Source organism: Dasypus novemcinctus, chromosome 30 (assembly GCF_030445035.2).
Source record: "Dasypus novemcinctus isolate mDasNov1 chromosome 30, mDasNov1.1.hap2, whole genome shotgun sequence".
Lineage (NCBI taxonomy): Eukaryota > Metazoa > Chordata > Mammalia > Cingulata > Dasypodidae > Dasypus > Dasypus novemcinctus.
Genome location: NC_080702.1, coordinates 42,555,195 through 42,568,870, shown reverse-complemented (window position 1 = coordinate 42,568,870; position 13,676 = coordinate 42,555,195).

Here is a 13,676-nt window from a genome sequence, read left to right as displayed (position 1 = left end):
TGGACAGCCCAAACACTCAAGTCTTCTGGGTATACATCAACCCCAGCACCAACTACAGGTTCAATAAAAAGGCAGAAGGGGAATGTGTAGAGAAGACACAACTGAGTCCAACTCCATCATATTCAGGAGCACAAATTCCAAAGAAGAGCCCACTGTCAAGGCACTGAACTCCAGAGCCAACTGCCATGACTGTAGGACCTGAGTGTCTCTGTAATCCTCAGAATCACCACTACCTGGGGTTGTATCTATTTTGGCCATCCCTGGAATCCTACTGAGATGTGCATAAGCATTACCTCTCTGATGACTTCTTTTTTTTTTTTTATTGACTTTGTAATAATATTACATCAAAAATATATATATTTGAGGTCCCATTCAACCCCGCTCCCCCACCCCCCCCTCTCCCCCCCCAACAACACTCATTCCCATCATCATGACACATCCATTGGATTTGGTAAGTACATCTTTGGGCACCTCTGCACCTCATAGTCAATGGTCCACATCATGGCCCATACTCTCCTCCATTCCATCCAGTGGGCCCTGTGAGGATTTACAATGTCCGGTGATTGCCTCTGAAGCACCATCCAGGGCAGCTCCATGTCCCAAAGACACCTCCACCTCTCATCTCTTCCTGCCTTTCCCCATACCCATCGTCCACCATGTCCACTTTTCTCAATCCAATACCACCTCTTCTATGTGGACATTGGATTGGTTGTGTCCATTGCACCTCTATGTCAAGAGGAGGCTCAAATTCCACATGGATGCTGGATGCAATCCTCCCATTTTCAGTTGTAATCACTCTAGGCTCCATGGTGTGGTGATTGTCCTTCTTCAACTCCATCTTAGCTGAGTGTGGTAAGTCCAATAAATCAGATTGTAGGTGCTGGAGTCTGTTGAGGCTCAGGACCTGGCTATCACATTTGTCAGTCCAGAGATTCAAATCCCCTAAATATATCTTAAATCCCAACGTTAACTGCACCTCCAGCACATTAGCATGAAAGTCTTATGAAGGGAGATCCCATCTGAGTCCAGATTCATCACACATAAACACCATTTCCAAAGAGGGGCCATCTGCCCTGGTAGTTAACCCCATCGGCCATGGCCATAACTCTCATGGGTCTCTTTAGCCTTCAAAGGAACCAATATCTGGGGGTTGTATCTGCTTTATCTGTCTCTCTGACTCTGCTCAGTTGTGCATGAGGGCAATCCTTCTGCCAGCCTCCAGACTCTTTTTTAGAAACTCGTAGCCATATAAACTCATTTCTCCTTTCCATTTCCCCCTTACTTTAGGTCACACAGCATTTTAAAGTCATGTTATTTTATGTAGACATGGATATTCTGCTGATCCGCATTGAACCTTCCGTATAAGGTCCTTTTCCAGTAGCATCATCAGTTGGTATTTGATAGTGGTCCCTCGTTGCCAGGGAGGCTCGTCCCCGGGTGTCATGTCCCACGCTGGAGGGAAGGCATTGCATTTACATGCTGAGTTTGGCTTCGAGACTGGACACATTTGAGTAACATGAAGGCTGACAGGAGGAAATTCCCAGGCACAATGTTGCTCTAGGCCTTGTTCGTATTTTAGGTTTATCAGCTCACAAGCATAGTCATTAGCATCAGGGGCTCACTGTTGAACCCTCACTCCCTCCAGGTCCCCGCCGCTGTACCTGGAAGACTGTCGCTGCTCCCCTAGGGACCGCGGCAGAGCACCACTGGCCAGGAACCCAGTACCCCTCCTGCTGTGGTTTTTAATTGTTGCCACTATGAGTATATCCAATCATTACCATGCCCCCTGGACATATGTTCTGTACAGCTCCCTGTCAGCCATATATCACCTGTCATTGGTATCCCATACCAGTATCCCTCCATTGCCATTGTTGAAACACTCTGTGGTCCAGAACTCCCCGAAATTTGAAGCCCAATATAATGTCATGGTCCCTTACTAGGGAATCGTATATAGCGATGGATTTAAAGGATGGATAAAGAACTTGGATAAAGTTAGATAAAGAACTTAGATAAAGAATGTCGACTTGAAAAAATTCCACATCCTATCCTTTCCCCCCCCCCCTAATTAATCAGCATTTCTTCACAGGAGTCCTAGACCACAGCAATGCATATATATAATATACAGCACTCCCATACATCCACCACAAAACCTTTTTCCTTCCACAGCGATACTCTTACACCCTTTTCACATCATATTTACTTAAGGTGATGTACAGAGTCTGAGATATTAGCTTTCTAACAAGGTAATATCTGTGCTTACATTATGGTGCATACTTTAGGATACACAGTTCTTTACATTTTTAGTTCTCCTATGTTTTACATTATGGTTTACATTATCAGTCTGTCATCTCCTATATGTTATGGTGTAATATTACATGTTTTATATCCATCCTTGTGTACTCTCAAAAAACTCCTCTCTTGACCCCCTTTTACTTTGGTTCCACACATTTAACGTCCATTTTCCCTTCCACCTTGGTGCCCACAGTGACAGCCAACCTTCGTTTCCTGAGGAGCCACTTCCAGAAATAGATGGAATAGTGTTCAGGGCCTAACTTGCTCAACTGCCCCAATGCCCTGGGAGCCACCCTTTCTCTCGAGGGATACAGTTCCCTCTATTTGGTGGCATTAGTCCTCCCCAGGATGTGGGTCCACCCCCACTCTCACTACTTGGGATTTTACCAGATGGTGTCACCCACTCTGGCAGAATGAGCATTTAGGCATTCCCCAGGAGCCCGTCCTGCATCAGACCCTCCCCTCCGAGCATTCTAAACAGGTAACCCTCTTTATTATATTTTGGTATGATTTTCTCGGCATTTTACTCTCCACAACCTCCTGACCCTCTCCTGTGTTCATATGCTCCCCCTCCCTCCGCCCACTTTTGGGCAACGTTACCCAACCCTCCCTCCCCAGCCACCCTCAAACCCGTAAAGCCTCAAGCAAAGGCAACCCCTTGCCCCCATTTTATCTCTTCTTTGTGTTCATACTTACCACCATCTCGTCTTAAATTCCCCCCCTGCAGACATCGGCTCATATCCTTCCTCCACCCTCCGATTTCCTGTAAGCCTATCGTTCAGTCTCTTGCTATCTAGGGCAGCTTGTTTATTTCATATCATTGAGGTCATGTAGTATTTGTCCTTCAATGTCTGGGTTGCTTCACTCAACATAAGGTTCTCAAGATTCATCCATGTTATCACATGTGTTTGTAGTGTGTTTGTTCTTACAGCTGAGTAGTATTCCATTGTGTGTATATACCACATTTTATTGATCCACTCATCTGTTGATGGGCATTTGGGTTGATTCCAACTTTTGGCAATAGTGAACAATGCTGCTATGAACATTGGTGTACATATATCGGTTTGTGTCCTTGTTTTCAGTTCTGCTGGGTATATACCCAGCAGTGGTATTGCTGGGTCATATGGCAAATCTATGGCTAGTTTTTTGAGACACCGCCATACTGTCCTCCAGAATGGTTGGATCCTTCTGCATTCCCACCAGCAGTGGATGAGTGTTCCCCTTCCTTCACATCCTCTCCAGCACTTGTATTCTTCTGTTTTTTTCATAGCTGCCAATCTTATGGGTGTAAGATGGTATCTCGTTGTAGTTTTGATTTGCATTTCCCTGATAGCTAGAGATTTGGAACATTTTTTCATGTGCTTTCTTGCTATTTGTATTTCTTCTTCGGAGAAGTGTCTGTTAAGTCTTTTTCCCATTTTTTAAATGGGTTGTTTATCTTTTTATTTTCAAGATATAGGAGTTCTTTATATATGCAAGTTATAAGTTTCTTATCAGATATATGATTGCCAAATATTGTCTCCCACTGTGTGGGCTCCCTTTTTACTTTCTTGACAAACTCCTTTGAGGTGCAGAAGGCTTTAATTTTGAGGAAGTCCCATTTATCTATTAGTTCTTTTGCTGCTCGTGCTTTTGGTGAGATATTCATAAATCCATTTCCTATTACAAGGTCCTGTAGATGTTTCCCTACACTGCTTTCTAAGGTTTTAATGGTCTTGGCTCTTATATTTAGGTCTTTGATCCATCTTGAGTTGATCTTTGTATAAAGTGTGAGATGGTAATCTTCTTTCATTCTTCTACATATGGCTATCCAGTTCTCCAGACACCATTTGTTGAATAGGCCACTCTCTCCCAATTGAGAGGGTTTGGTGGCTTTATCGAATATTATGTGGCTGTATATGTGAGGTTCTATATCAGAGCTTTCAATTTGATTCCATTGGTCTATGTGTCTCTCCTTATGCCAATACCATGCTGTTTTCACCACCATAGCTTTATAGTATGTTTTGAAGTCAGGTAGTGTGATTCCTCCAATTTCGTTTTTCTTTTTCAGTATGTCTTTGGCTATTCAGGGTCTCTTTCCTTTCCAAATAAATTTCATAGTTAGTTTTTCTAGTTCCTTAAAGAAGGCTGCATTGATTTTTATTGGGATTGCATTGAATGTGTAGATCAGTTTTGGTAGGATAGACATCTTAATAATGTTCAGTCTTCCTATCCATGAACAAGGAATAGTCTTCCATTTATTTAGGTCTTCTTTGATTTCCTTGAACAATCTTGTATAATTCTCGTTGTATAATTTCTTTACCTCTTTAGTTAAATTTATTCCTAAGTATTTGATTTTTTTATTTACTATTGTGAATGGTATTTGTTTCTTGATTTCCTCCTGATCTTGCTCATTATTGGTGTACAGAAATGCTACTGATTTTTGCGCATTGATCTTATATCCTGCGACTTTACTAAACTCATTTATGAGTTCTAGAATCTTCGTTGTAGATCTCTCAGGGTTTTCTATGTATAGGATCATGTCATCTGCAAATAATGAAATTTTGACTTCTTCCTTTCCAATTTGAATGCCTTTTATTTCTGGTTCTTGCCTCAGTGCTCGTGCAAGTACTTCTAAGACAATATTAAATAGAAGCGGAGACAGTGGGCATCCTTGTCTTGTTCCTGAGTTTAGAGGGAAGGAGTCTAGGATTTCTCCATTGTAAACAATATTGGCTTTAGGTTTTTCATATATACTCTTTATCATGTTCAAAAAATTCCCTTGTATTCCAATCTTTTGGAGTGTTTTTATCAAGAAAGGGTGCTGTATTTTGTCAAATGCTTTTTCTGCATCAATAGATATAATCATGTGATTTTTTTCCTTCAATCTGTTTATATGGTGTATTACGTTGATTGATTTTCTTATGTTGAACCATCCTTGCATACCTGGGATGAATCCCACTTGGTCGTGGTGTATAATACGTTTAATGTGTTGTTGAATACGATTAGCAAGTATTTTGTTAAGTATTTTTGCGTCTAGGTTCATTAGAGAAATTGGTCTGTAATTTTCCTTTCTTGTGATGTCTTTGTTTGGCTTTGGTACTAGGGTAATGTTGGCATCATAGAAGGAATTGGGTAATGTTCTTTCCATTTCAATGTTTTGGAATAGTTTCAGCAGGATTGGTGTCAGTTCTTTCCGGAATGTTTTGTAGAATTCACCTGTGAAGCCATCTGGCCCTGGGCTCTTCTTAGTTCGGAGATTTTTGATAACCAATTCTATCTCTCTGCTTGTGATTGGTTTGTTAAGATCATCAATTTCTTCTTTTGTCAACATGGGCTGCTTATGTGTTTCTAGGAATTTGTCCATTTCCTCTAGATTGTCATTTTTGTTGGAATATAGTTTTTCAAAATATCCTCTTATAATAGTCTTTATTTCTGTGGGGTCAGTGGTGATATCGCCTTTCTCATTTCTTATTTTGTGTATTTGCATCTTCTCTCTTTTTTTCTTTGTTAGTGTTGCTAAAGGTTTGTCTATTTTGTTATTCTTCTCAAAAAACCAGCTCTTGGTCTTGTTTATCTGTTCAAGTGCTTTCTTATTTTCTATTTCATTTAGTTCTGCTCTTATCTTTGTTATTTCCTTCCTTCTTCTTCCTGTTGGGCTACTTTGTTGTTGTTTTTCTAATTCCTTCAAATGTGCAGTTAGTTCTTCAATTTTTGCTCTTTCTTCTTTTTTAATATATGAATTTATGGCTATAAACTTCCCTCTCAGTACTGCTTTTGCTGCATCCCATAAATTTTGGTATGTTGTGTTATCATTATCATTTGTTTCAAGGTAGTCATTGATTTCTTTTGAGATTTCCTCTTTGACCCACTGTTTTTCTAAGAGTGTGCTGTTTAATTTCCAAATCGTGGTGTGAAATCTGGGCTTCTGTCCCTTGCAAATCTCCAGCTTGACTCCATTGTGGTCAGAGATAATGTTTTGTATGATTTCAATCTTTCTGAATTCGTTCAGCCTTTCTTTGTGGCCTAGCATATGATCTATCTTGGAGAATGATCCATGTGCGCTTGAGAAAAATGTATATCCTGCTGTGTTTGGGTGTAGCGATCTATATATGTCTATTAGATCGAGCTCCTCTAATATACTATTCAGATGTTTTGTTTCTTTGGTGATTCTCTTTTGAGATGTTCTGTCCAGAGTTGATAGTGGTGTATTAAAATCCCCCACTATAAGTGTAGATGTATCTATTCTTTCACTTAGTTTTTCCAGCGTTTGCCTGACGTATTTAGAGGCACCCTTGTTAGGGGCATAGATATTTATGATTGTTCGATCTTCTTGACAGATTTTCCCTTTCACTAAAATGTAGTATCCTTCTTTGTCTCTCATAATTGTTTCACATTTAAAGTCTATTTTGTCTGATATTAATATAGCTACTCCTGCCTTTTTTTTGTTATTGTTAGCTTGTATGATTGTTTTCCAGCCATTTACTCTCAATCTCCATGCGTCTCTGGGTCTAAGATGTGTCTCTTGTAGACAGCATATGGATGGGTCATATTTCCTTATCCAATGTCCCAGTCTGAATCTTTTGATAGGTGAGTTTAATCCGTTGACATTCAGTGTTATTACTATCAAGGAATTATTTGTGTTAGCCATATTTTGATTGGATTTGTGTTTGTCATATTTTGTTTGTATATATTTTTTTGTCTTTTTTTTTGTTGTTGTTGGTCTTATACTCTCCTCCAACTTTGCCTTTCCTGTTTTTTCCTTTCTTCCTGCAGAACTCCCTTTAGAATTTCTTGAAGGGGAGGTTTCTTGTTGGTATACTCTTTCAGTTTCTGTTTGTCTGTGAATATTTTGAACTCTCCTTCATGTTTGAATGCTAGTTTAGCTGGATAGAGTATTCTTGGTTGGAAGTTTTTTTCCTTTAGTACCTTGACTATATCATACCACTGTCTTCTTGCCTCCATGGTTTCAGAAGAGAAATCAGCACTTAATCTAATTGAGCTTCCCTTGTATGTGATGGTTTTCTTTTCTCTTGCTGCTTTTAGGATTTTCTCTTTGTCTTGAGCTTTGGATAATTTGATAAGTATATGTCTTGGGGTGGGCCTGTTGGGGTTTATGACTTGTGGAGTGCGCTGTGCTTCTTGGATATGTACCTCTGTCTCTTTCAGTAGATTTGGGAAGTTTTCAGCCATTATTTCCTGCAACACTCCTTCTGACACCTTTCCTTTCTCTTCACCTTCTGGAATGCCTATAATACGTATGTTTGAGCGTTTTGCATTGTCATTCAGGTCCCTAAATCCTAATTGGATTTTTTCTATCTTCTTATTGACCCCTTCTACTATCTGTTTGATTTCTGATGTACTGTCTTCCACATCACTAATTCTCTGCTCTGTCTCTTCTAGTCTGCTGATATTTGCTGCAAGTGTATTTTTGATTTCTTGAACTGTGGTGTTCATTCCCATCATATCTGTTATGTTTTTGCATATGTCTGCAATTTCCCCTCCAAGTGATGTCTTCATGTTGTCAACCTCTTTCATTACTGCATCAAATTTGTCGGTGATAAATGTTCTGAGTTCTTTCATTGCTTGTGCCAAGTTTTGCTCCCCTTCGTGATTATTGGTTTGTTGATTGGATTCAGTCATGTTTTCCTGATTATTGGTTTGGTTTGTAGATTTTTGTTGCTTTCTGGTCATCTCTTTATTTTGACGAATTTAATCAGTTCCTTAGCTTCTTTGTCTGCTTTTGGAGGTTAATTAGTTGTTATTTTTGCATAGGTGTTATATCTTCTCTTTGTCACTTTTTTCTTCTTATTCAAGTTACTTGTTGTTGGTTAAGTTCACTTTAGAAGAAAGTATTAGTGTTGGGGAAAGGCAATTGTGTCAGCAAGGGAAAAGTGTAAAGTAGTATTAGTAATGTATGTTAACAAAGCAAGAATATGAGATCTGGGAGGATGGAGGTTAGATTCATGTAGATTGTACAGAGTTATAGCTGTAGGTAGAGTACCTTTTATGAAGTAGATGACTGAATATGGGCGGAATATGGTATGAACTACAAAGCTATTGTTTTCATGAGAGAGGGAAAAAGAAAAGAAAGGTAATAGTTTCAAGAGTGGATAACAGACAGAAAACAGAGCAAAGGTATTAGAAATTAAGAGTTAGACACTTTGTCTATCAAAGAGTGGGAGGTGGGGGTTGGAATATAGTAGAGACAGTAGATGATAGTGGATATCAAGATGCAGGGGAAGGGGGATAGTGTAGGTAACCTAAATCAGTTCACACAGAAATGAGGCAGTGGAGGATGGGAAAACCCAGCAAATGTGAGGTGTTCCCTGTAGCACCTATTGTGTACTTGAATTAAAATAAAATAAGTGGAAAATGAGGGACAAGAGGGAAAGAGAAAACTGAAAAAAAAACTAATTATAATAAAGAAAAAAAGAAAGACAAGAAGAAAGGAAGAAAGAAAAAGAGGATAAGCAAACGGTGGGGAACAGATAGGGGGAAGAGTGATACAGGTATACACGTGTCACAATTGCAACACTATCTAAAACAACAACCAAAAGAACCCCTAAATAACTGTATATAAAGAAAAAAAGGACTTTGGGGGACACGCTAGGAGAAAAGACTAGGGGATAATGCAATATTAGCAATCAGGGCGTCAAAAAGAGTAACAAATAAGATAAAGTGAAAATAAAAACAATACAATATGAACCAATATAGATAAAACACAAACGTTAAGGTCCAAAGCACTCAAGGATCCCAGGTAGACCCCAGAGCGTGATGGATTCAGGGGTGGAAATTCTGAGACACTGAAGACTCAAGAGGTGTGAGTCTGGGGTGTGGACCGCCAGAGTCCAGGGGACCCAGACCTGGGAACCTCAAATCTGGTCCACGGAAAGCTTAGGAGCCCCGCAGTGCAACACAGCCCTCAGGGATCCCCGTAGCTGGGTGCCAGCCCCGTGGGGGAAGCCAGATCCGCGAATTCTAAATTGAATGTCTAATCCCTGAAATTCACCTACTCCTCAGGGTATCAGCCTTTGGACAGCTCGCTCCCTGTGCTCCCACGCAACGGCCACTTGAGGGCGCCTCTACACCACGGCCAGTTCAATGACCCAGATCCCAAGCCCCACCGGGTGGGGTGGGCTTCAGCTGGAAACGCGGAAAACAGACTCTAAGATCCGAAATCCCAAACTTCGCAAAATATCAGCTTCCAGACGTGTCCTCCTCCCTCACTGCACCCTACAACAGTCTCCCAACTGTGTCCCCTTATTGCTCAAAATCCAATTCCGTTGCAGAGCGGCAGCCGGACCTGTGGGGATGGGGCTCCAGGCGGAAGTGCTTCCCCCCCTGTCCGGCGACTAAAACGTCCCCCGCTTCACAAGAAAACACCGTCTGTCTCCCCAAATCAATCCGCCAAGGAGTCTTGTCCCAACAATCCCCCACCAGCCAGCACAGTATCCGCGAATTTCTCAGCACCGCAAAGCCTCCAGAAAAAGGAAAAAAAAAACAAAAACCCTGGCCGCCGCGGCTCCGGAGCTGCAAGAGCGCCCACTACCACGGCTCCGCCCACCCAAGGAGGGAACTTCCCGCACCCAGCTGGGATCTCCGTTTATATATTATAGACGTATCCTCTCTGTTACCTTCCCACTGAATTGACGTCCAGACACCTTTCAACCAGCAAAAATCCCCAAAACAGCGCGGTCCTAAGGAGCCTTCAACGCTGCCCAGCCGCCCCCTGCAGAGACACTACCAGGCAAGCTCACGCAGCCACCATCTTGCCTCTGATGACTTCTTGACTCATTTTAAGTCTCTTACCTATGCAAACTCATTTGACTTTACCATTTCTGCTTTTTATACAAGTTTTTTTTTGTAGTTGCATCACCAACCAGTGCTTGGTAGTAATACCTTGGCACCAGGGAGGCTTATCACTGGGCATCATGTTCCACATAGGGGGAAATGTAATGCATTTATGTGCTGATTTTGGTTTACAGAGTGGCCACATTTGAGAAACATGGAGGCTCTCAGGAGGTAACACTTAAGCACCCTGCAACACTAGGCCCAGCTGAAATTTCAAGTGCAACAGACTCATAAGCATAATCATCAGTATCATGGGCCCATCATTGGGCTATATTTCTTCAGTGGTCATAGCCCTTGCAGTTGGGGGATTGTTGCTGCTCCAGTGGGAAATGCAACACAGCTACCCCAGGATGGGAGCTCACTACTCCCTCGGTTTTCATGTGAATCTCTGCCCACTCTGTCAATACCCAATGAACATCTGAATGTATCTATATACTCTATATGCATGCCCAGGTAAACTCCCTCCCATGCTTCCCCCATCAATGACACCCCACACCAGTGCTCCTCCCCTGCCATAGGTGAATGCATCTGTGATCCAAAACTTCCTAAAATATGAAGCCTAATATTTTGCCAAATTCAAATAATAGGAAAATGAAATCATTTCTTCTAAATTGTTATTCTAAATGATAATTTAGAAAAACTAAAATAAAGTAAAAAATTTGCAATATGAAAAAAATACAAGGATTAAGTGAAAAAAAATTTTGGATGTTTTGCCTTTCATCACTGTAATAGGCATTGTCATGTATGTATAGTGGCAAGGCAATCTCTTCCGTTTCTTCCTCAGTGTCTTACCTCTTTTTTTTTCCATTATGTATTCAAAGAAGTTTTAGGTCACAGTAAATCGACTACAAAATATAGGGGACTCCCATATACCCAACATCCTCCCTTCTTTTACCCCTTCCCCACCAATGATCTTTTTATATGTGGATGTTACATTTGCTACAGCTGATGTACAAATATTGAAACACAGTTACTAATCATGGTCAGCAATTTACATTATGTTTTAAATTTTACATTTTTCTAAATTTTTGCTGAAATTTAACATGTCCTCTATCCATCATTGTAAATGTGATGGGGGTATAGGGATAATATTGGGTTGGGCTGTGCAGGATTGACAGGGGCTAGGGTTGGAAGGATGGATCAGATGGTCCAAGGAATTGGGGGGAGCATTGGGGAGAGCATATGAGCACAGGAGATTGGCGGGTTTGGTTGAAGCTATAATGTTGAGAAATGTCTTAGAAAATAAAGTAATGAAGGGTTACTTGTTTAAGGTGTTTGATGGGGAGCATGTGGCACAGGGTGCAACTGGGGCAGGCTTCTAGGAAGTGTGTGAAGGCTCATCTTGTCATAGTGTGTTATATCAATGGGTGTAGACCCATACAATGAGTGGGAAGGTGTTGTACCCCATTCTGGGGACCTGATGTTTTCAAACAGGGGTGTCTCTCAAGGGCATGGGTAGCTCCTAATGGGCGGGGGGGGGGCAGACTAGTGTGTCAAGCCTTCAGCATTCTTGCAAGTATCTATGTATTGTTAGAAAGAAATCTTCTGGAAGAAAATAAGGCTCACCCAATTGCGGAGAAGAAAAGTTTATTCTCAATCTTGCAAGAAGGGGCACACAACCAGAAAACATGGCTGGTGCTCTGAACAAAGAAAAATGACACAATTTATACCCCTAAGCCTAGCACACAAGCCCTTCCTCTTTCTCCATAGATTGGATATTTCAGAAGTTACAGCCTATCTGAGAAGATCTAACTTTCCCATGCAAAAGTTAGTGATTAACCACTTCCCCCATCACATTCCAACCATTTTAGCTTTTACCTGCTCCCCTTTGCCAAATAAGGAATGGAATTTAGTGCTGAACTGGTATTGACTTAGCTCTTTCTTGGGCATCTTTTTTATTGCCTATAGGACTGGCTTAAGCTGGCTTCCTTTGTTGCTTTTTAACCCGGGAGTGGGAGACTGAGGCAGTAGGCTGCCAGGTTACATTAATCAATATTTTCTTCCTTTATGTGAAAACTAAACTAATCTTCATTTCTTACAATTGCCCCTCTTTCTTTTAAACTCTTTTTAGTTTTCACATCTCCATTCTTCAAATTTTCTAAGTGCTATCTCACACTCTTCATCATAAGAATCTCCTCCTTTAAGAGGGTACAGATTGTTTTGCCTACACTGTATGGGCATTTGTTTGGTTAGGGCAGTTTCAATGGGTCTTTGAACTAGCCCTTGGGCACATGGAATGATACAGCATCCGACTGTGGTAAGCACCCCAGCTGAGATAATGAGGGAAGTTAAGATGGACAGTGCAACCCCTTTCCATTTTCCAAACCAATTTTCAAGCCATCCTGTGAGTGAATTACTAATGCCAGAATTCTCTGCTAATTCCTCAGATAGGGTTGTAAGGCTTTGTAAATCTTTAGTTATAGTTCTGTCAGGGGCAGTGTTATTAGGGATGAATGTACAGCAACTACCTCCAATCATAACACAGACTCCCCCTTTCTCAGCTAGCATCATATCTAAGGCCATTCTATTTTCCCATGTTGTCCTGCTAGTAGCATCTAATTGTTCTGCAATTCCCTTAACTGCATTCCTGGTGTAATTAATAAATCTCTGTTATTATAATAGATATAAATAATCCAGTCAATTTTTTATTAATGGTGACCCACCAGAACAAGAATGACTCAAACTCAGCTGCTACCTGATTTCTAGCCTTAAACTCATCTGGGACTCCTTGGGGAACTCCTATATTGTCTAAATAGATCCACTCATCAAAAGAACTAAGTAAACTTCTTTTCTCTCTCTCTCCCTGGGATGATATTCTTGCTTCTTTTTCAAATGCCAAGGTGAATGGGATAGCCAACTGGACCAGAGCACAGATTCTGCCCCACCTCTCAGGCTGTATTGGTCAGAGAACACCATTTCCACAGTACCACCATGGGTCTGCTAGAGGTCTGACTAAAATGGAGAAATTGTCAGTAAAATCACTGCTTATATTCCACACATGGTGTACACAAGGCCATAGTTCCAAGCTCCTGAAATCCTTTCCCCAGTCTAGAGAGACAATCAGAGTGATTACCTGGGCCCAGATGGGAGGCAGGTATGGCCTTGATGTTTCCATTTTTAACTGGTGGGAAGAGAGAGGACCACGTACTACAATTTTCACTAGGAGTAGCATTTTGAAAGAGGAGTATCATGCACTTAAACTCCTTTTCATGCTTTTCCATACCAAGTGGAAAGGGTACACTATGAGCTGTGGGCTGGCCTGTTGCACAAGCATAACAGTTGCTTTTGTTTAGACTCTGGAATGTATATTTGATACATTCTACCCAGGCATTTGTGTCCCCATATCCTGTCTCTATTTCTATGGTTAGCTTTAAATCTTCTGCCTTAAGTATCCTAACTGCTTTGGGATAATTTTGAATTGGGGAACTGGCCTTTGGTGGGTTTTCTTGTGGTATTTCTGAAGGGTTAGCTGGAGAGGGCATTGTTGTGTCATATCTATAGTGGGAGGAAGGACTCAGATACAGAACCCCCCAGAGGATCTTTACCTGTAA